Source organism: Ochotona curzoniae, unplaced genomic scaffold, assembly GCF_017591425.1.
Source record: "Ochotona curzoniae isolate NIBS_2020 unplaced genomic scaffold, NIBS_Ocur_1.0 contig_50, whole genome shotgun sequence".
Taxonomy (NCBI): Eukaryota; Metazoa; Chordata; class Mammalia; order Lagomorpha; family Ochotonidae; genus Ochotona; species Ochotona curzoniae.
The window spans coordinates 2,137,936-2,162,464 of NW_024466446.1; the positions used below are offsets into that span (position 1 = coordinate 2,137,936).

General features: G+C 44.1%; 1 protein-coding gene across 7 annotated transcripts in view; it reads right to left on the reverse strand.

The window, feature by feature from the left end:
• The window catches only part of GNAQ (G protein subunit alpha q), a 220,151-nt gene that overhangs the window by 124,293 nt on the left and 71,329 nt on the right, over positions 1–24,529 (reverse strand). Inside the window, exons 1-2 of one of the 7 annotated variants that reach the window (XM_040988793.1) lie at positions 6,116–6,120; positions 1,169–1,172 (exon numbers count right to left, since the gene is read on the reverse strand). The exons of 5 other annotated variants lie outside the window; for them this stretch is intronic. The gene's annotated coding sequence lies outside the window, so the exon portion shown is untranslated. Of the gene's footprint in view, positions 1–1,168; positions 1,173–6,115; positions 6,121–9,777; positions 10,209–24,529 lie in introns of those variants that run through there. One more of the 7 variants, XM_040988796.1, reaches the window with a different exon arrangement.

Consider the following 24,529-nt stretch of genomic DNA (forward strand, 5'->3'; position numbering starts at 1 on the left):
CGCAGAAATTCAAGTCAGTATTCTAGTTTTTGGAGGCGCACTCTTAATTGACTGCAGATGTCTGGATAAACACAAACTCTCAGACAGATACAATAAAAGGTAATTTCTAGCCGCACGGTCCCAGATGACACCTCTGTAATTCCCCTAGTAAGTTTAATAAAGTAATCTGGAATTTCTTGAAATATAAGTTTAATAGTACAAAAGGAATGTAATCAGGCCATTTGATGAGGATGAGTCCAGGGAGTGCATAATCCCATCTACAAATACTGGAGCAGGACACGCAGTATGAGGAAAGCAGGAGCACTGGTACAACACAAGTGACCAGTTCATTCTCTGCCTCCTTGTTTATTGCCGCTAAAAGCCCACTCGGAGTGCCCAACCTTACGGAGAATCACCGATTCAGAACCTCAGCCAGTTCCTCGTACACCCGAAACAAAGGAGACCTCAGTGTCTAGGCTTAAGAACAGGTACAAGAATAAAAGCAAAGAGAATCAGGTGACAGCACTTTCGATCTGTCATCTGAGAAAAAAAAATTTATATACGCACACTCTATAGTCATAATAAGAAAGCAGCCAACAAGATTATAGATCACACCAGCCTGGGCTTCATTTTCATCACACTCGGCAACAGCCATCAGCACATGGCACTTCCGGCGCCTTGGACAATTATTATAACGTGTTCTCTGGTTTGCAAAGTACAAGCGTTCTTCAAACGGCTTATAAGAAACTGAATTAAAAGGTAAGTTTATTTTGGTGCAGAACATTTTGAAATTATCAATGCATTGTTTTTTCAACCCAGATATTTTCCATGGGCATTTGGAAGGACCTTCATGCTCTGTTTGAAAAACTCAGTCCAATAACACTCTTCAGGAGACCACACATGATGAAGAAGCAGGTGGCACAATGCCAGATGATGACCCAGCACAAGGAAGAATTCCAGATGGGAAACTTGCCAAAAATCTTGGTATCTTTAGACAGAAGGAAAAGGCCTTGGGAAGGAGAGATGGCATGGCCAAAATGGCCTGGCTGAAGGAATGTAAGCGCAGGCCCAGGCTGTGGACATCCCTCCTAGGCCTGGTAGGACTGGTACAGTTTCATCACAACTTCAGATCAGTATAATCAGCTCCAACTGCCATAGTTGAAACACCTCAACCTGGGTTGGAGTACACCCAGCTTTCATCCATTTAGCCTAGGATCAAATTCTGAAGTACTGCTTTAACTCATGGGGACCCATTCTGCATCTTGGTCCCATTCTTCCATACACTCACTATCCCTTCCAGGTAAATATCACTCAGGAACTTGAAGTTCACATTTTCATTTACTGTAGATACGTTACAAATTCAGCATGAAGACACAACCTAGTGCATGACAAAACCTCACAGTTATTCATGATTAGCATGAAAAAAGGAATATTTGGTGCAATTATTTAATAAAACAGGGCCAGCGTGTGGAATAGCACGTAAAGTCTCCCCCTGGTGCTGGCATCCCACATGGGCACCAGTTGTCCCAGTTGTTCCACCTTCCGATCCACTTCCCGACTGATGTCCTGCACAAAGCAGCAGATCCCCGCGCCTGTGCCCCTGCCGCCCACGTGGGGATCCTTGCTGAAGCTGTTGGCTCCTGGCTCGAGTCTGGTGCAGCCATTTGGGAAGTGAACCAGTGAGTGGAAGCTCACCTTCTCTGTCTCTCTCAATCTGCCTTTCAAATAAAAACAAAGATTTGAAAAACGTTTCCTAACACTCCATGAAATAAGACACTACACTATTCAGAACCCTGAATGAAAACAAGCACACTTCCCTACCAGCGGACGGCTCTGTGAATTCACAGGGCAATGAACAGCACAGGCAACTCTGACCAATCTCAAGAAATACAACTCTATTGCAAAGGCCATTCGGAAAAATGCAGCAATGAGCCTTCACACAAACTGGCAGGAGAGCAAAAAAGCCTTCCCGCTAATTGAGTATATGAACGTATATACACCGCTGCATAGAGCATATATATGAATATCTGCTGATTGGAGCATACCTCTTATCAAGTCATTTAATAATTTTTACAAGCAAGTCAGCACATGCAATGCTGTGACTCTCATAAAACTGATCTCTCCTTCAAAGATTCCTACAAACAAGGCTTTAAAGTGTCCCCAGAAAGCTTAGCTATTTGCACCTTCAGGCCAAGTGCCCTTGCCTTTCATTATCTCAGTTCATCACGCAAGTAAGAAAGGATGCTAAGAAACTAAGGTTACTATTACAAAGGCCACTTCAGGAAGCATACATAATTGGCCAAGAAGGAGGGGAAGCCTGGATGCCTTCCCTACTCACTGGATGAGAACAGAGCAGAAAGAGCCATCTTCCATTCAATTCACCTCTTCTTGCATCAGAACAAACCTCCAACGTAAACTCTGCATTCCATGTTGCCGGCATGTATCACCCTGTAGCTATTAGAATGCACTGGTTCCTCCTCTCACAAGCTCCAGGCAGCTTTCTGGGCTACTTCTTTGTTTTCCTTTTTTAAATCAAGAGTTCCCAACAACAGTCTGTATCTGCAGAAATATTGCTTTGTGCCCTAAAAACATCAGTTACCACCCTTCCCACCCTGAAGAGCCACAGGGCCCCACGTCTGTATCAGGACCCTGGGAAAATCAGAGAGAACAATCGGGGACTGAGGAACTCATTTGGTTCATCTTGTTTATCCGTATAGAAAAGGCAGGAAACACACTTTAACACAGGTTTCTTACAAGCTCACAAAAGGTCCACCCCACTTCCACTGATTCTTGGGTTCCCAGGCAAAAAGAGCAAATGCCAAAACAGAGTTACACAAACTGTGGTATTTCAGAGTTGTACAATGACTATGTTTCATCCTCCCGAGGCTTTTCATGACTGTATTTGGAGATATTGTCAAAGCATTACAAGTCACATCTGAAGCCCTTCATGGAGGTGAAGGCTCAGGCGGGGCCAAATGCCCTAGCCCACACCCTCTTCGTTGGCCAGCACCCAGACAAAGAACTGCGAAGAACAAAGCTGAGGTCTTGAAGGGTAACTGTATTTCACGTCCATTGGCTTAGGCTAAGCTTGGAACACAGAATCTGGGCAACACCACAGCTGAACTTGAGCTATTTCCCTACAAACTTGTATAAAGCAGAACAAGACATTCCAAGGACGAATATTCTACCCACAAGCACATCATTAACCCACACCTGCAAAGAATTAATAGCTCTCAGATAAAAGTAATTTAACATCTTGGAGTCAAATACGATCCATGTGTTGCCCACATTCCAAGCCAAAGCTTCATTATAATACATGTATTCTGCCTTCTGCCCATTTTCCTCCACTTGGAATGGAAGCCTGCATTTGAAGTGATCATAATGTCCTCACTTTAAAAGACCGTCCTTTGAGGACAAGAACTGTATAAACTTTCCTGCTGATAGTTTTAAACGGAGAGGGAGGCGGGTGCGGAAGGAGGGATTTAACCTACAGGCTGACAGAGGCTTCCAGAGTCACAGAACTTGAGTAGGACTCCTGACTCCACTCATGTGACCATGGGTGTCAGAGGTGCTGCCTCAAGTAGCAGGGATGCTACCACCTGTGTGTGAGACCCAGAAGGAGTTTCAGGCTCAGGGTTTCAGCTCTCCTCTCGACTTGAGCTTCCTACCGAGGCATACCTGACGCGGCCCAAGGACTTGGGTTCCCAATACCCGTATGGGAGACCTGGCTGCTTTTCAGACCCCTGGCTTTGGCCTGGTCCATTCACTGGCTCAGCCTTGGCTGGCAGGGAGTGAAGCAGCAAATGGGAACAACCTCTCTACTTCTCAGACATTGGCGAGCCAAAGAAAGAAAGGCAAAAAGAACAAGGTTGTGTGCATGTCGTAAGCTTCTGGAAAAAACTCAGCCAGCAGCCTAACCTTCCAAATGCACTAAGGATTATGAATTTACAAATGTTAAAATCGTGAAGTTTATGCTACATGAATGTTTCTCTCTTCTTTAATTTTAAGAGCGATCGCCGATACAGTTTGGAGAAGAAGGGGAAGTTTATTTAAACTCTCATGCTGAAACTTTTTCACAAACTTACGTTGAGTCACTCTACTCAACTTCCCCAGCCGTCTGGCTGCAAGAAGCCCGTGGTCTCTCTCTTCCCGTGGCTATGTTTTGGAGGAAAAGTTTGAAAATCCTTCAATTCACAGATTTTCCAAGGTAAGAAGGTGATTCATTCAGAGATTCTCCTGTTAACAACTAATGAAGAAGACAAAGTAGAGTCTATCAAGGTCTCTTACCTGCCCAGAGAGCTTCATCTCCTATGCTCACACACAAAACATGCTGCCTATTTATTAAAGTCATTAAATATTTATCACTGAAAGTTTGTCTAAAATTTGAACATTTGGTAATAGTTATTTCCAGGTCTCTTTTTCCAAAGTAAAATTTACATTTTCTAGTTCTTGTTCTAAAATAAAGCTGAAACAATACTGGATTATTAGTTTGTTTTTTTCCCTTATGACACAGTGACCACGATCCAATGACCAGAATTAGCAGCTAATGCGTCTAAAAGAGGCCCCTGTAAGAATGTGTGATAACTTAACAATTCCCCTGTGTTGACACACTTTGGGTATTTCTGATTTTTCACTCATAAGAATAACACTGTAATGAACAGGTTTCTGTTCGGAACAGAAATATCAGCCTAAAAAACCATGTTGCTATGAGAGCAATAGGAGCACATGGCTAGGCATAAGACTCTAACATTTTGTGAAGAGCCCTGAGAACTGTTTCAAGCTTTCTTACCTATTTGTATTCTGAACCTACCATTTTCTTAGGGGAAAAAAGTGTTCTTCCTATCGCTTTTAAAACAAATAGGGTTTTTTTTTTTTAAGATTTTATTTATTTATTTTAAAATCAGAGTTACAGGGAGGGAGGGAAGAAGGGAGGGAGAGATAGCTGTGGTAGCCAGGGCTGAGCCAGGACCTTCCTCCGGTTCTCCCACATGGGTGCAGGGTCCCAAGAACTCCGACAGTCTTGCAGAGTTTCTCCCTGGGCCATCAGCAGGGAGCTAAATTCCAAGTGGAGACAAGAACCAGTGTCCACACAGGATGGTGGTGCTGCAGGGGACAGCTACTCCCACGACACCACAACTCTACCCCCAACTGTTTAGTTTTTAAAGTAAGATTAATGTGAGGTTACAAATATTTACTAAGCTCATCATTTTCTTTTCACTGGTTAATGAAATTTGTTCCATTATTTGTTTTACTCTGATTTTTCTTTCTTTTTTTTTTTTAAGATATCACAGTGGCTCAGAAGGTTAATCCTCTACCTCCAAGTGCCAACATCCACAGAGGCACTGGTTTAATGTCCCAGCTGCTCCACTTATGATCCAGCTCCCTGCTTAAGGACTGGGAAAGCAGTAGATGGCCCAAAGCCTTGGGACCCTGCATCCACATGGGAGTCCCAGAGGAAGGAAAGAACTTCCTGGCTCCTGCATTCGGATCAAGTCAGCTCCAGATATTGTAGCTATTTTGGGGAGAGAACCAGCAAATGCCAGATCAGTCTGTCTCTACTCTCTGTAAATTTGCCTTTCCAATAAAAATAAATAAATCTTAAAAAAAAAAAATCTTTAGTGAATCTATTTTGCTGTTGTCTTTATGGCTTTACATTTCACAGTTAACTATTCTACCCCTATTTTGGTATGTGGTAAACAATGATTTTCCTTTTTAAATAACTAGAGCTTTCTTTCCAAATGATTTTATACTCTAAGGTCATATCCCGGCAAAATTTTTAAATATAATGGAATACTTAACCCCAACAAGAGGATTGTTCATCGCCCCTTGCTGTGCCAACACAACACGGGGACCACATGGGGGAGCAGGGAGCACCAACATTCATTCTCTGACGTAACAACAGAAAAAATCCCAGGATGTTAAAGAGCCTTTCCACTTTAGGGCTCCATTTCGGCCCGCCCTTGTACCCTACAGATGTCCCTCTTTCAACGGCCCTTGTCTGGGCAGCTTTGTGTCCTGGAGCAAGTCCCCTGAGCTTCCCTCCATCCCCTCTGCTGAACACGCCACACCCTGCTTTACAAGCCCGCAGTGAGCTCTGAATGGACTCCAAGGACAGCGTGTTTGATAAATAAGCAACAAGCAGCAGCTATAATTAAAGCAGAAGAATCACATATTGGGGGGAGAGAGAGAACAGGGTGATACAGGGCTGGGGGAAGGTAGGGGAATGGTCACCAAAAACTTAGATAACCAAGACAAAGAATATTTTAATACAGTGTTTTTAAAAATCAAAGTGAATGTCTCCAAACTCCAAGTAGAACAAAATAAAGCTGTGATTAGTGTGGAGTTATGCGATGCTGTGCTGTGCTGGTAGCTGAGAAATCACCTTTACTGCTGAACCTACAGCAGGTCCTTGGCTCACCTTACCCCAGTGTTGGCCCCGATTCCAGTTCCCTCCATTGCCCATCTTCCCACCCCATCCCCACGCCAAGCTTTAACTAAGCTTTTGTATTTGGAGATATTTTCAAATCTTTTACCTATAATTTTATGGAGTGTATACTGTAAACCAGGTCCTGTGTCAAGGACAGACAGACGATGCTCACACAGCACACTGGGGCTCAGAAGCAAGTTCAGGTTTTGTGCGAGGGGCACTACCGGTCAGCTTTAGAAAGTTTTCATCAAGGAGGAGATGTAGTTTGTTCTGTTAAGAAGGGGCTATATAAAAAAGAGGATATTCCAGTAATCCAAAACCAATGGTCATGTAGACTGGAATGCCAGGAGCAGCCGAGGGAGACGACATGCCTCAGGGTCAGATGAGATGGATGATAACAAGGGGAGGAGATGAAACGGGGAGAACTCCTGCATTTTTGGCTTCAGCAACTACATGTATTCTTAAAAAATCTTAAGAAAGGGTTTAGGGAGAGAGGGGTGACTTCTGTGTGATCCATACTCATTCCAACAAAAAGTGCTTGCTGGAAGCCTTGCAGTTCACCACACAGATGCAGAGCTGCCCCAGGGAACAGAGGATGTGTCCTACACCCAGGGGACCTAAGAGACAAGGACACAGCCACCACTGAGCTCTTTATGCTAATGGGTGAGTCAGAGCAGACTGCACAACCGCGCTTAGAATTTAACTTCCCATGAGATAAATCTCTTTATAAAGATATGAATGCTTTGCCTTCTAAGTGTACACACAAGCACATAGTCACAGATCATCCATATATATTTATACACACATACCACATTTATATACATACCACATACATACTTCCTTCACCAGTACTTCTTTGAACATTATTTGCAATCATTAAGGATACCATGAAAATATCAAGTCACAATAATAACACTTGAAAAAAAAATGGGAACAGTTCAGACTAAATATCTACCCACAGAAATGAATTTTCCAGGCAATAAATCATGTTGAACACACACCATACAGATTTTTGGGTCATACGCAACCATCAATCATGTGCTTTAAAAATGTGGTTGGGTAGAAAATGATGACATGGCCTTGGGATGAGCTCTTAAGTCCTCATTAAGCCTGGAAAGATTCCCTGGGGATCGAACAGCTCAGGTGGCCCTCCCAGAAGGGGAGCAGTTCATTAAATCTATGCTAGAGAAGATGGAGCTGAAATGCCAAGTTTTCACCTTATTGCCCACTCATCAGGAGACTGTCGCCAGGCAGGTGTGTGGCTCCACCAGGAACAAGGAGCCACACAAAGTCAGGAGATCTTGGAGAGATGAAAAAAGAGCAGAAATGGACAAGCTAACCTCAAGATTTCTCTCCAGTGTTGAGATTTTATGATGCTTTTCCTTCTCTGTCGGCCGTTGCACAACATTAAAGACAACATGAATAACTCATGTAGCAGGGAAAAAACCAACAAAACAAAGTCACCCGTTGTCACTGAACAGGCTGGGCAGCTCTGTCCCAAACATTCAAAAACCCTTGATCCTCCGATATTGAAAAAGGCTTTTGAGTAGTAATGCAATGCTCAGAATTTCAAATTTTAAACCAGTTTATATTTCAGATGGATTATCAACCAGTGAAGTGTCTGCAAATGTTATCAGAATCTGCAAACTTCAGAACGTGACATGCAGCTGACACCATGTGTTTCAGATAAGGCTTACTCTCCTGCATATCGAAACAGTTATTCAAATCAGTTGACTAAAAGCTACATAAAAGCTACAGCAGTCTTCCTTCAAGGTTAAAATGTCAAGTTTTTTTTTTTTTTAACTCATGTGGCTCTTCACTTTGAGACTGTAAAAATAATTATCTTTTGAGATAGGGGAATTCAGATGCTACAGGAAATGAGCTAAGTCCTGCCCCAATTAAAAGCAGCAATGACCTGGGATGTCTGACTACACACATGGATGTTCAGACTGCAGAGCATGGCATGTTTTTGGAGCTAATATCAACTCAACCATGCAGGCGCTTGTATGTGGGTCCCAAGCCTGAGTTGTACTCATAAAACTAGGAAAGGATTTTGAAAGAATTGCATTATGGCAAACAAGAGTTGCAAATCTGCCTCAGTAGAACAGTCACTGACCTAAACTTGGAAGAGTTTACTGTTTGGGGCTTGCATTTTGGTACAGCCAAGTTGAGTTCTTTCCTGTGACACTTGCACCCCACGTAGACAAAGGTTCAAGTTCCAACTCTTCCATTTCCAATCCAGCTCCCTGCTGACACACTTGGGAAAGATGTGGAAGATGACCAAAGTGTTTGAATCCTATCCCCAAGCGGGAAACTCAGACAAAGCTCCTGCCTTCCACCTGGCATAGCCATTCATTACAGCTATTCGAGCTGTGAACCAGTGTCTGGAATATTAAAAATACATATATATATATATATATATATAAACTGTTTATGTAACATCTGAGATGTGGTTAAAATGAAAGGTAAACTTAGAGAAATGTTTGCATTTTCTTAAAGAGAAAGACCACAATCTCTGTCACACACACATATACAAACACACTCACACAATCCATGCATTATTCACACTTTAAAATTCTCTCTCAGAATAAAATGTTGCTGCTAAGCAAAAATCATAGCACCTGTTAGGGCTCTCACTGTTACCATTAGTTCTTACCATTACCAGCAAGGATCCTTAAAAGAGCCATTTCCCAATGTCTAGATTCTGCCTTGGAGAAATGCATTAGGAAATCATTTGGGTTCTCATTTCCAGTAGGTAAAAGATGCAAAAACAATGTGTGAATCTCAGCACTTTTTAAAAGCTCAAACTGGTACCAACGGAGGAAGCAATCCTGGGAAACAGATACCTGATGCGCTCATTCTTCCAGATTTCAATAACTCCTCTGCAATCTAAGGATACTTCCTGTACACTCACACAGACAGGTGGAACATCTGGCACCAGCAATTGATGTCAGGGCAATTTTCCCAGCCACTTACAAAGGAGTAGCGTAGGGCCTGGCAAGATAGCATAGCAGTTCAAGTCCTTGCCTTGAACACGCCAGGATCCCATATGGGCATCAGTTCTAATCCCGGTGGCCCTGCTTCCCATCCAGCTCCCTGCCTGTGGCCTGGGAAAGCAGTCAAGGACAGCCCAAAGCTTTGGGACCCTGCACCAGCATGAGAGACCCTGAAGAAGCTCCTGGCTTCAGATTGGCTCAGCTTCAGCCACTGCGGCCTCTTGGGGAATGAACCATCGGACAGAAGATCTTTCTCTCTGTCTCTCCTCCTCTCTGTATAGCTACCTTTCCAATAAAAATATATAAATCTTTGGGGGGAAAAAAAGAGTAGCCTATGCTTTGTATCATTCATTTGAACTTTGTCCTCCAATTTACTTTGCCTGATGTGCTATGTTCTCGAGAGTTCAGGCCCGAGACAACAACCGATCTGAGCTTTATTTCCTTACTCTTACGGAAAGTGCATATGGAATACACCTTCTCCCTGTGCAAAAAAACAAATAAATAAACAAACACTCCTTGCTCAAAAGTGTCTACCTAGGAATATGCAACTAGTGGACAGGAAACAAGAAAAGAGGAGTCTTTACAACCAGAATTGCTCCTTGAGGAAGTAAAATTAAAGACAGCACATCGATGCATTTTATTAATGTTCAGTAAGATTTGCAGATACAATGACTTCCTGTCATTTGACCGATAAAAGAGGAAGTGAAAGCAATTACTTTCTTAATTTGGGTGAATATACAAGTCTTGGAATGAATCTTGGCTTAGAACACCTGACCCAACTTATCCAGATTGTAGTCATATATGTTATTTTTCACATCAATGTAAAAATACACCAAGATAATATGAGGCTATGTAATAAAAATAATTTCAGTAATTTTTTTAAAGTACCAGAAATCAACTGGTTAATATGCAATATTTCCCCTGAAATGTTTCATCATAGAAAAGATAGAGAGGTCATTAAGGCATTTATCTAATGTACCACATACACTGCACAGGCCTTTTACAACTAACAAAGACAGAAATCAAATCAACTGCATGCAAAACAATGACTCGATGAAAAACAACAGGAAATACTGAATCGCCAGACCATGCCGCATAGGGTGATATTTCTTGGCATTTACGAACTCTTTCTTGCACACACAAAGTTGGGCCAGTGTTACAAAAACCACCAGTTTAAGCCAAATGCGGCACAGGCTAGGGACTGTATACAACCCATCTTCACTGCTGAAAACCTTTAACACTGCGTGTGCAACAGAAAGACTGTTCAGTGTTCCAGATCTTCCACAAACAGGAGCAGAGACCATGAAGGTTGGATAACTTGTCACCCATTCCTTCGTTTATATTATACTCAACAGATTAACATAAGGAATTTTATAAAGTACAGATAATGAACTTCTTGTTAGAAAACAGCTTATTGTAATGGAATAAAATCCATATACTCTACAACCCCCCTAGTGTAAAAGCATACAACTCAATAATTTTTAATATCTTCAGAGATGTGTGCAAATAATAAACAATTTTATAGAACATTTTCACCATAAACAATTTTCATCTCGATAATGAAACTTAATGAGTTGAAAAACATCTAACTAGTCCAAACACCAGGCTTAGTTAGAAAAGCTTACTGCTAAACGTGATCTTGGCCTCTCTTCTGGGTTTCTAATTGTGTATTTGGATCACTGAGTTTTAGAGGGGAGCTGCAGAAGAAAGATACGGATGGAAGCTACTGGAAAGGTCCGGGCAGGAGGTAGGAACTTCAATTCATCCGGTGAGGGGGAAGAAAGATGCCAACAACACTGCAAAGACAGGGCAGGCAGGTCTGGCTGTGGCCTGTGCAGGAGGTAAGCAAGGCACCAGGAAGACCATCACAAGCTGGGATGCTGGGAGACCGCAACCGGAAGCTCCGGCAGGGAAACAGCTGGTGCGACGGAGAAGCTAAGCAGCCCCTTTTAGAGGCGCTGTGTTGGCAAATGCATGCCAGTCGACACACATGTGCCTGCTGTGCTTCTAGAGATCCTCCTCCCAGGACAATGGGAAGGACACTGTATGCACAACCGACTCTGGCTGATACCAAAGGAGTGTGTGGTATGTAGAACAGTGAAAAGAAGGTGGGAGAGTCTGAGACGGCCCGCTCCCCGCGCGTATACAAAAGACGCAAGAAGGATGCGGGGACAGTGGAGAGTCGAAGGGTTCTCTGGGTGTGAGGTTTGCTCTGGCTCCCAAGCCACTGTGTCCTGTCTCCAGCACCACTTACCTCTTCCCTATATTTACCCGTATCAGCTGTGCCCCTGTGCTATCCTAACGCAGTATAAAGAAATGAGAGATGAGGAACATTCTAGAAAGGCCAAAGAAATACACACACATACGACCTTTTATGGCACCAGTTATTGTACTCCACCTCAGAACTTGCACTGGGTCAGAGGTAAAGGTTCTAAATTCTGTGCTTGCATGCAACAGCCCAGTGTGAGTCATGTGCCTTGTTTGATCAGAAAATTGGGATCCTGCATCGTGAAGAGCTGAATGTGTTTCTTCAAATCTCCTCGGGGTATTTCAGTCACCTTGTTGAAAATTCATGTTCGTTACTAAAGTTAACGAAGGCTCTCAGAGGGTACAACTGACGCAAACTGCTGCCGAATGTCACCTCCTATATTTTACCACTTGACAGTAGAAAGCAGGTGTCTGGGAAGTAAACCAACAGATACAAGGTCGATCTCTCTCGCTCACTCTCTCACACTCTTTGTTCTAGCTCCCTCATCCTTTCAAATAAATAAATCTAAAAAAACTGAAGACAAAGAGAAATAGCAAAGGTGAGGAACAGAGAGCATGGAACAGAAGTGAGCATCAGCACTGGTACCGAGTCCTAACAGTGCTGGTGGATTCCAGAAGCTGGAGCTGACACGAAGATACTCCCCTGTCCTGCCCCAACCCTTCACAGACCTAACCTGAAACCCTCACTGCCCACACTTCCCCTCAAGGGAAGGAAAGGAACAGGGTCCATCTTAGCTCATCTGTGCCCTTTGCTCAATGTACTTCCTTATGGCCTGATCATAAAATAAAAGGAGCTGCATTCCATGCTGCATGATTGATCGGGTTATCTTATAAAAACAAAGGAGGAGAGTCCCACGAGAACAGAGGGCGCTGACACACTCATGGCAGCTCAGCCCGAATGCGGAATTCCAAAAAGCAGATGAACTCCAAAAACAAACAATTTATTACAAGCAGAAACTATCTTCCTGGGAGAAAATTAGCATATACGGGGAAGAGGTTTGGAGGCAGACAGACAACCCAAGGGTTCCTTGTGTAACCCTGGGAACTGCCATCTCTTCCACTGAAGCACTGATCTGATCTCTGACACTCACTGGAATAATAGGAGGCAAAATTGGTTCTGCTACCTTGCTGCCAGCTTACCCAGTGTGGGATTAACTGTGAAGTCCAGTTACATGGATAATGCATAAAAATGACACACTGTCTTATGGAAGTTGCTGTGGATCCATAATTATCTGCTTGTGTAGAGCAACAAGAACAGCTAAATGACAGGCCTAAACACATGATGAAGCGCGCAGCCCCTGGAAAGACACAGATCAGAAGAGGGCAAAGGAAAAGGAGGGCAAGGGGTAGGGTGCCATCCTGAACAGGAAGGCTGATGGCTGGGCTGGCCACAGAGGAGTGCGGGCAAGGCAAGCCGGGCAGGAACAAAGGTCTGACTCTCAACCTTCCGGCTCCTTCTGTCTTCACAGTGCCACTTCCTTATGTGTTTGAAGTGTTGTGAATTCCAAGACTATCAGACACGCCCATATTCAAGTACAAAAACAACGCTGCAAAGTCAAACACGAACGGGCTCTTGGGCTACTAACTGAGGGGCATCCATTAAATAAGGCTGCTTTTCTTATACAGGTGTAATATGACACTTTCACAAAACCGATAAGAACACCTTCAATGCTGAAAGTTAATACTAAAAGCAGATATGAAAGGGCTGAGAGTTCTTTACTCAAAAAGTAAGAAAATAAGCAACAAACAGAAAACACATTTTTCCTTAATTCCACACTGTTTCATTACCACTGGTCTAAAATTGCTGCCTTAGGTCATGTTTGTCTGGATTATGATTACATGAAAAACTGCCTGTGGCTTTTCAAGAAACTAAGCTGTTTACTAAGAAGACAGAAAAGGCTTTCCAACTTTAGAAAATGCTCGATTTCCCAGGTCAGAGGTAAACTGCATACTCAGGAGTGAAAAATAGATCCTCTTAGGGGAACTAAAGGGTTGCCCTAATTATACATGGATGATCTAATTAAACTGTCATTTACAATTCATTAAAGTTATTAATAAATTAGAAGGGGGGAAGGATAACATAGTTAAATTTACAGGAGTGTTGAAATCTCTTGGACAAAAAGACAGTAAAAAGCTTGTGGTGAAATTTCCTAAGAACGTAAACTTCACCCAAAGAGTCACTTCTGGATGCAGCTGGAGGTTCTAAGATCTGCCTCATTTACACAGCAAGAAAATGACATCTACCAAAGTTAAACGAAGCTCCCAGGATCACACCCTCAAACTCATTTCCCCACCACTTACAGAGTTGCCACACTTCCTGAACTGTATGAACTTCTGAGTCCCAAACAGAAAAAGCGAGTGGGTCAAGGCTTAACTAGCATCACTGCCGCCAGAGGAGGAACCGGAGCAACAGGGCTCAGCAATTATTCCTGGAGAGTGCTCAGAACAGAATGTCGGCACGAACCAAAAACGATGGAGAGGAGAGAGGACCAGATGTTGAGGCGGTAACATCATGGGCTACAGAACAGCACCATATTGCTAGCTCAACAGTGCAAGGACAGAGAAGTAGTGAAACACACAAGGAAATGGAAAATCTGGGTCAAGGCTGATGTGCCTAGAAAAAAGTCTTACCAGGAATTTCAAGATGAATAAAATACCAGCGGCAGCAAGTAAGACCAGAACCCGTAAAATGCCAGTCTGCACCCCAGTTTCTCTACACAGCACACTTGCGATGCAGAGCCAAGCAGACCATGCTCTAAGTGCTTCCTGCCACCCACAGAGGAGACCTGGATGGAGTCACTGCCTTCTGAGTGTGTGTGTGTGTGTGTGTGTGTGTGTGTGTGTGTGTGTATTTCTCTCAAGACATTCTACCTTTAAAATAAAGTGTGGTGTTGCCAGTTTATGTCCCAGCTGCCCCACTTCAAACCTAGCTCCCTGCTGTAGCCTGGGAAAGAACTAAAGGACAGCCCAAAGCTTTGGGAGCCTGCACCTGCACGGGAGACCTGGAAGAAGCTCTTGGCTCCTGGCTTTGGGTCAGCTCAGCTCCAGTTGTTGCAGCTACTTGAGGAGTGAACCAACAGACGAAAGATCTTTTTCTCTGTCTCTCCTTCTCTCTGTCTCTCCTTCTCTCTTGTATATCTGCCTTACCAATAAAAAATAATCTTTTTTTAAAAATGAGATAAAACGTCACGGTGGTGGTGGTGGTAATCTACCTGTTCACAGAAGCTAACTCTGCTTCGGTTACAATAGCATCACACCATCAGCAAAGAAACCATGGCGTCAATAGAACACTGGCCATTAAGCAGCTCTGTTGTAACGAATCATGCATTTTCTTCTCCTTAAGATACCACATTTCAAGAAGACCAAAAAACACCTAGACAACACCTAATCAGGCAGGTTACACTGTGGGTTCTAGCGACTGCCCCCACAAAACTGTGCACAAACCAGAAGTGCAAAAAAGCCCAGTAGCCATGGGCTCCACCACCACACTGGTGCAAAAGCCTTCTCTTGGAAAAGGCGACTCCCACAAAGCAAGCAAACAAATAAACCAAGCCAGATCTCTGATGGTGTACACTTCCAGTGACTTGAAAAGGAGCTGCTGTATAGACGCCTGGAACCACATGAGGAACCACAAGGATCCAAGGCAGGGAGGGATCTCAATCAGCCTATCCAGGAGTGGATGCTACCAGATGGCCTGGGAATAACTCTGCAACCCCTCACGCGGTCATCATTGTCTGTACAAGGCAAGGATACGTTATCTCAGAGCATTCCTTTGTAGGTGAGAATGTGCTGTGACTTGGCAAAGGTCTGTTATGGGACATAAAAGAATTTATAATACAGTTTCATTGGACCTCGCCAGGCCATAACCAGCTCCACCAGGAACACCCAAGGCCCTTTCAGACCCATAGGCTTTTTACTTTCGGTTCCCTTCTCCCCACAGGCTTTTCTCAGCCTGGCAAACATTCGCTCATTCTTGTCCTTTAAGTTGGCCAACTCCCCTGAGGCCGGTTGGCTGTTCCCTCTATGTCTATTATGTGATTACATTTGGATTGTAATTACTTATGTAACAAGAAAGACATTTATTTACTGGAAGAATGGTGGGAAGGACTACTTCCAAAAGCCAGGCAGTGGCTGAGAGCCCAAGGGCCAGGCTAAGCTTCCCAAGGAGACAGGCTTTGTGCAGGTCCCCGACCTGTACATCATGGGAGGCAGTGCTAATGGTGCAAGTAGATGGGTCCGCAGCTCTCCAGATGGGAGACGTGAGTTGAGTATAGATTCTCGGTGACAGCCTGGCCCAAGTTCTGAGTGTTATGAGCATGTGGGAAGTAAACCAGCAGACAGAAGATTGATTGCTCAACCCTTCCCTGCCCTGCCAAATAAATAAGAAAAAAAAATTAATTAATCTTAAAAAATCTTCAGAGAATTTCACTATAATAAAATATGGACAAGAATTATTTAAAATGAGAAAATTTTAAGCTGATAAAGGATTGTATTCAAATCTTCTACTCAGCTTCAGCTATCTTAATCGCAGAACACAAAAGCTAGGTATACCTTTTGGTGGCCTGGGAATAACGCTTTTTCACCCTGTTCTAGATAGGGAAGACAGGCAGGGAACACAAGACTGGGACAGAGCACTGCAGGCTTAGCCAGAAGACAGCACGGGCTCTCAGGGCAGTAGCAGCGATGAACCTGCAGGCTGAGTATGGCCAAGAGCCTGACGCCCAGTGGGATGTGTACAGCAATCACTACCCAGCAATCCTAAATCATGTCTCATGCTTACAATAACCACTAGGTAAACTTCACCTTCCTCATTGTACAGCCTAGGAACCTCCCTGACATAAGCAACTCGCTGTCCATCCTGAAGCAGATAATCCCACCAAATAAAGTGCCCTAGCATTCCAGGACACAGGCCAGAAGCAACAACCCACCATCTAAGGTCCTGGCCCCAGCACATTCAGCTAGGATCCAAATTGGAAACTGGAGTCTTTTTCCACATGACCATGGCCAAGATCTCACACAGGAACCCCAGGGTCTCACCACAAGAATTCGCCACACACCTCAAACCCCGGGACATTTGTTAATTCTTCATGTTCTTGTGCTAAAAAGACATACAGACAAAATTCATACTACAGAAACTAGATAACCATGCTGAGAGATCAGGTCACCTGTGAGACTAACAAGAGGCAAGGTTGCCCATGAACCCACACCTACATGATCCTACGGCCCCATTGTGTACACCCCCAGGACAGAGTGACATCACAACCAATGAGGCTGGCAGCCAAGATGGCATTGCAAGGCAAGGCTCAAGGGTAGGGCTCCTGTCCCGGGCAGAAGTGAGAAGGAATGTGACAGGGCCAACAGGAGTCAGGCAGATTGTCACAGCGGTAACCCATGACAGGAAGCAAAACAGAGCTCAACGTGTGAACTTTCTGGGTGAGACACAAGCTTCGAACCCCCCTGAGACCTGGGGCTACAACGGTTGTTTTCCTGCAGAGTGCACATGTCCATGGAGAGCGGCACGGCACGTGAGGGCAGCAGACAGACACCTGCACTTGGGGAGACGAAGCCACCCCTCACAGAGCTCATCCTTGGCCATCAAAATCTGAGAACAGTGTGAACATCATCGAAACAACCGCTCCGCCCATGTGGGATTAATACCAAGTCAATCTGAGCAGAGAGCTTCACTATACATTTATATTTCTTCTTTGTTGTTGTTGTTGTGTTTAAATGAAATGCATATTTACAGAAAGGAGAGAAAGAGGGATCTTTCATCTGCTGGTTTACTTCCCAAATGGCCCCAGGTTTCCAACACAGGTGCTGGGTACTAAGGCTTTGGGCCATCCTCCACTGCCTTCCCAGGCCATAAGCAGGGAACTGGATGGGAAGTACAGCAGCCTGGACTAGAACTGGTGCCCAAATGGGATCCCAGGGCCAGCCCTAGGCTTTATTATATTTTTAAGGAAAAACATTGCAAAGGGCATTTCATCTAGTGCTGAAGTCACCAGCTGGGATGTCTGAGTGCTATAGCAGAATGCCCTGCATCTGGGTCAGGGGTTCTCCCCGCACAAACTCAGCTTCCTGTTATTGCACACTCTGGGAGGCTCGGACACTCCAGTTCAGTTCACCCACGTGGCAAACACAGACTGAGTTCTCTGCTGCCAGTTTCAGCTTAGGAGTGAATTTGGGGATTAAGATCTTTCTCTGACTCTCCCCCCACTCCTCTCTCTCTCAAGCCTTTCAAATAAATTAATAAAGATCACAACTGAAGACTGAATGACAGGAGGGTAGACTTGGGGCCCAGCCATTAGGTCACCACTTGGGACATGGGCATCCCATATCACAGTACCTGGTTTGAGTCCAGCTACTCCAACTCCAATCCAGCTTCCAATTAATGCACACCATGGGAGGCCACAGATGATGGCTCAAGGAGTTGGGTCCTTGCCACTTGTGTGGGAGACCTGAACTGAGTTCCAAGCTCCTTTCTTGTGCCCGGCCCATCCCTAGCTGCCGCACACATCCAGGGAGTGTACCAGCGAACAGCTGACCTCGCCCAATCTCCACCTTTCTCTCACCCTCTTCATATATGCGTGCATCTCTGACTTTGGAATAAAAATGAAGTGGGAGACTAAAAGATCAGAACACAATTTTAAAAATTCTCCGTGCAAATTCTCCTTGTGGGCAAGAAATTTTTCCCTCTGCGGACATTTCAAGTTCATGGAAAATGGAATCTAAAAGGTCAGCTTATTTGGTGTGAGAAATTTTTGAAAAGAACTATCCATTGTCTTGGAATCTACTGAACACTCCGTGTGTGTGTGTGTGTGTGTGTGTGTGTGTGTGTGTGTGTGTGTGTGTGTGAGTGTTTCCACGTTGACTCAAAGACAGCCCTGCTCTGCTTCAGAATGCTGGTCTCCAATTTCCTCTTAGCTTCCTTGCAATTTGGTTTTTGTCTTGAATTCTTGGATAAAACTAACCTCAGAGAAGATTCCAGATTTGTGAGGCTAAGCCGTACCCCATATGCTATGATACCCTGTGCCTCTTTCTGTATTTTGTTTCTGACAGAAACACCTTCCCATTTACCCTACCTCTTCTTCATTTAGGAAAAAAATCCTATCTGGTTTCAACTCCTCACCATGAAGCTCTTACCTGTTCCCCTCCTAGCTATGCTCCTCCACAGGCAATCGCAAACGGTTCCATTAAGCTCATGTCCATGCGCTGGTCAGCAAATTCTCAACTCCTTACGAGAAGCTCGTCCCACTTTGGGGAGCTATCTCATTCACTGCCTGCAACAGGCTAAGCTTGCTCACTTCCCAATGCCAACTCCTCCATCCTTTGTGGCTGTCCTTCCACATTAGGGCTGGCCCTGTGCCACAGAGAAAAACACACTGCAACGAGCAATGTTTATCCCTCCCTTGCAAGGCACTCATCAGTGGCCGTTTGCTCCAACGAGTCCTTTCCATCTGCCGCACAGCCACAACCCCAGGTTGTCCCTCCAATGAAATGTCCAGTATCTCCTTTCTAATGTATGCAGAGCAAAAGTCTCCACACAGATAAACAGGAAAGTGCTTAATATGCGGTCATCTCTATGTAGGAAATGAAAGCGAGAATGAAGATTTTTACTTCTCATTTGCTAAAGCTCTGCATTTTTAGCATATGCTTGCACACACTGATTTCTCACTAAACAATTACATTTTATGAAATAGCCAATTAGTGCAGAAGGAGATATTCACAGGCAGTCATTACAATGTTCTCACAACATTTTGTTGCGGTTACAACAAAAAAGCAAAAAAGAGCAAGGGTAGAAAATAAAAGGTAGAAACCGCAAATATCTAAATTCATCAATAAGCATACCAGGGTGCACACATAAAATAAAGCACTGGGCAGCTAACAGAAATGCTAAATAAAATATCTACAATCTATTGAAAACCGGTTATATAACAAGTTTATAGCTTAGGGGAAAAAAACTACATTCTATTCATAAAATTCAAAACACCACAAGAGCAAGATTTACATCCTGTATATACACCCCAGTACACTTCATTTAAGATATATCTATAGACAATTAATTCCAGGACAGGTATTTGACACAGAGATTGGACAACTGCTTGAGACACCCGCATCTGATATGGAAATGCCTAAATGAATAAAGCAAACAAATAAATTATGTATTTAGGGGGGCAGTATTGTGATGTGGCACAACAGTTTAAGCCACCACTTTCATAGTCTGCATCCTATGATTACAGAGCCAGTCCAAATCCTGACTGCTCTGCTTCCAATCCAGCTTCCTGTCAATGTGCCCTGGAAGGCAGAGAAGATGGCTGAAGTCCATGCCACCCGTGTGGGATCCTGGCTCCTGGCACTAGCCTGGCCCAGACCTTACTGCTACTGACCTTTAGTGAGTGAGCCAGTGCACAGCAGTGTGTCTTTGTCTGCCAGGCACTCTGCCTTTCAAATAAATAAATCAGCACAATTTTTAGCAGAAACACCTTCATTCATTCATTCATCTCAATAAATTGACCATCGGTAAAGACGTGTTTTAGACTCACTTTTCACAAATATCTTCAAAGTCTACTTAACAAGGAATACAGATCAATGCAGCCTTTCAGCTAGACAATTAATTTCCTTAACTGTTAACCCAAAATACCATCTAGACAGTCAACTTCCTTATGTAAAACCTGATTTATTCTCAGTCTATCATGGGAACAAATCCTTGAATCTGGATACCAGAGAAAGGGTTCCCCTTCAATGGGGAGGAATTGAATTCCAAGGCCCTTGAGAGAGTGTGGACTTGCGATTCCTTATTTTCAATTCTTAAGACTTAAAGGGGTTATCCCAACAAGTCATCAAGGAGATCTCAATGAGCTCCAAAGAGGTCACGCATCAAGTCACAAGCAGTGGCTGCCCCTAGATGAGTCCATGAGACACAAGGCAGGCCTACAGACCTAAAGCCATGTGCACAGCACCCATTCCGGCCTGATGGAAGGGCTTCCTGCTACAAAAATGGCCCGATGCTTGACTGCCAGCCCGTCCAGCTGTCTGCCTCACAGCATGCTGACAACCCTACAAGGGCAAAAAGCTAAACACGAGTCCTATCCTAATTCCATGCTTGTTTCCAAAAGAGGCTGAAATTCTGTAGTTTAAGGTAAAATGCTCTGTGTATTTTGTACTTCTCAATTCCACCTGGCAAAGTGAGAAAACACGCCTTAAAGTGGAATGACTCAAAACACAACATGTATTCAATTTTTTGTGTTTAACATAAAGGCTTTGCTCTTTTGTTGCTGCACAACTAGGGTGACCCAAAGGTCCCACAAAAGAGAAAAAAATATGCGTAAACTTTTAAATTGCACTTTCAAGGAATTTTCACTGCAAAGACTACACTGAACTCAACACAAAAATTTAAACAGCAAAGGATATGTGTTATATCAGAAATTCTCTCATTTCCTAACTCTCATTTTACAACAAAAATATTAAGGACATACAAGTAACAATTAAAACCATACATTAGCACTATCCTACTCTGCCTTAAATTTGGTATTTTTATATTTTTGGTGATTGTTCTGGATCAGTTAAGAAATAAAGAAAGTTTAAAAACTGTAGAGACAGTCTGCATTTCAGCTTCGGTAAACTTAACATTTAGTTCCAAATGCCAATACAAACAATTGTTAGGTATTTACCTAGTGTCTTCCGAATTCCATCTACCACTCTAAACCAGAACTGTGTCACTTGACAAACTCAACATTTGTTTCACTCTTTGTATTGCTTAATAATTCATTGGCAATTGTCTAAGAGCCCATTAATAAATAATAAACAAAAACAAAATCTCAGATTTCATGTTTGGTGACTCATAGCGAAAGTATGAGCCTGGAAAAACAAGAAAAACACTTTCAAAGATGAAAGCAAAGGAAAGATTAAGCAGAGAACTATTCGTGTGAATTATATCCAAATGGACAGTCCTCTTTGATGCTCTGCATGAAGTTCTAATAAACATAAAAACTTGTAACTTACAAGATGGGTAAATAGCACAACTCAAAGAAGTTGCAGAATTTCAGTCTGTGGAAAAATGGAATTGAAAGACAAGAACTAAAAAGTATAAGCATTACTTTACAACATCAATTTCACCAAGATGAAGAAATCTTATGTAATTATTAGTGCCATTTAGTCTGTTCTTTTAAAAAAACTGGGCATCTTGTGAATTTAACCGTGCCAATGCAGTCTTTTTCACATATTTAACAAAAGAAAAATAGGTGAAGTTGCTTTCCTTGTTAGGAAGCAAGGAGTTGCAAAGAGCCAACTCGGGATTACAAGGTCAGGCTTTAGTGAGCTCCTATCTAAACTCACAAAATCGGGATGAATGGTTTGGTTCTGTTTTTATCAGTTTTAAAGAGTGCTTGCTCCCATCTGCTGGTTCATTCTATTCCCATCCACTTTGAACATCCCCAAATGTTGCCAAAGCTGTACCAGGGCTGAAGTGAGGAGCTCATCACTGAGCCCGGGGCTCTCACACAGGTGGAAGGGACCCGACCACTACGTCAAACAGTCACCTACTGCCTCCCAGGAAGCCAGAGCTGGGACTGGAGCCAGGAACTGAACCCCAGCACCCCCAATCTACTGGCTACTAGGCCATGCGCAATGCACACATTGCTATAGCATAGAAGGGCTCTCTGAAGAAACTAGAAACTTGCCTGCTAATGATTTGCTTAACCTCATAATTAAAAAAACAAACAAAAAAAATTGCTATGACCTTTGCTCTTTATTGGTCAGCTCTAGCTGGCCAGTTCACCCCCTTGGCAGCCAAATGACTTGGGCTGTACGTTGTCTTGTAAATTCTATTTCATCTCCTTGCAACAATTCTTCAAACACACTAGATTGTTGACTAGATTGTTGGAAATTTCCACCGAATGCACTGCTCTCAACTGCAGCTGATGGGCTAGACAGTTCCGGCACCCATCAGGCAGAGCATTTGCTGCACTTTAACGTTTCAGTCAAAACTGCAAACTCGGGTTGCGGGCCTGGTTGGAGTTCCTGCGGTTTGATCCAACATGGCGGCAGCACCCAGGGGCGCATGCGAGGACTGGGTCTCGGGACCAACTCAGTAAGAGTCAGGCTGATTGGTCCACTCCACCCGACGCCCACCCTCAGGGAACACCGCTGACATCGGATCTGGCCTGGGAGTACATGTTGCAGATCTGAGGCGCCTCCGCCGCTGACTCCTTAGCAAGGAGACACAACATACTGGCCTGCACATACAGATAAGACGGCCAACCTCTGATTCAACTGAGGACCTTGAGTGTCTCACCCAAAGATGGAAAGAACAGCCAGTTGATCAATGCTACAGGCCAGATTCTCTACCAGTCATCTAAGGCCATGGACAGACGGAAACAGCACAGCCAGCAAGCAAGCATGGGAACTTGTACTTCACGCCCAGCACAACACAGTCAGCGCCATCTCTGAACAATCGAGACTAGTCGAGTGACTCAGGACATCCTCCCCCGACCAGAGTCCCTGGGATGAAATCAGAGGACCCTCTCTGTCCCCTGGTACTGATGTCATCTGGCAGCAAGGGGTACTGCAACACCTCCCGTCTCCTCTCTCTGCCCTCCCGTGCCAGCCACAGGAGGGATGGCACAGTCTCTCACCCACCTTCCCCTCATCCCTTCCCATCCCACCCAGTCACCTGCATTGGTCTGTAATCTCCTCACCTATGTAACAAACGTTTAAATTAAATGATCAAATATAAACCAAATTTTAAAAACACAGAGTAAACCAAACTGGCAGCATTGGCTATTGTGTCTGCTGCTGTTGAACCTCTTCAATTAAGGCTGGCTAGGATAATTTGGGGAGGGGAGGGGAGGGGAGTTGGGGCTAGTCTACCATTGTGGCTCTCAGCCACATCACCCCAGCCTTTCCTAAAAGACGCTGTCATTTTGTACAATGCTCGCTTCTATGGGGCACAGACTCTGAGATCTTGTCTGGAGCAATCAGGACTTCACCATTCTTTCAGCAAAGCTTCGACATGCCTGATGTTTGTTCTTTCCCTTGAGCAGAATTTACACAGCTCTCAAAGAGGCTCGTCTCCAACACTCTCACCCTTCCTAGTGCCTCAAACTCGATTCTGCTCAGACGTGTCATCACCAAGCTAGTGAAAATTTTATTTTGGTACAAAGCAACTCCAAGATGGCAGGCACTTTTTTTTTTCATACGTTGCATTTTCCAGGGACTGTACTGAAGACCACCATGTATCCATGTCCCCAAGTATATCATTCAACAAAGCCCACTGTGTGCAAACCATCGCTAACACAGTGGAGGTGAAGTAACAGGGGCCCGGGAGCAGTGCCCCTGAACTGCAGGCCTGGGAGCTGCCCAAGCCTGTTGGGGGGGTCGGTCCCCAGCAGTGCACGGCCAGCCAGATTTTCACAAGGTCCTGCGATGATCTGGCATCCAGCAAAGAGCAAGCACCCCCATGACTCCCTGCTGTCTCGCAGCAAAATCATCTCTGGGTGCTCATGTTATTTCTGTATTTGTGACAAAAAAGCAAGTGATTTGTATGCTTTGAAAATAGTTCAGTGTCTCTCCAGCAACATCCCAAAGTTCGTTTGGAATGGGCGGGGAGGCGTGTTCCCCTCGGTGACCTTGCCCAAGAGGGAAACTAACTCAGGCTAACCTGGCTGTGTACACTTCGCAACGGGGTGAGGAGAAATTAAAACCACTTCAAGAGCCTGGGGAAAGTTCTCCCCGGAGTCCTGCTGTGCAGGTGGATGCCTTGTACACCCCTGCCCAGCGGTGGGCCCTCTTTTCTTGCTTAAAACAAAAACAAAGTACAGACGCGGACAGTTCATCTACGACTGCTTTGTTAAATGAAGTA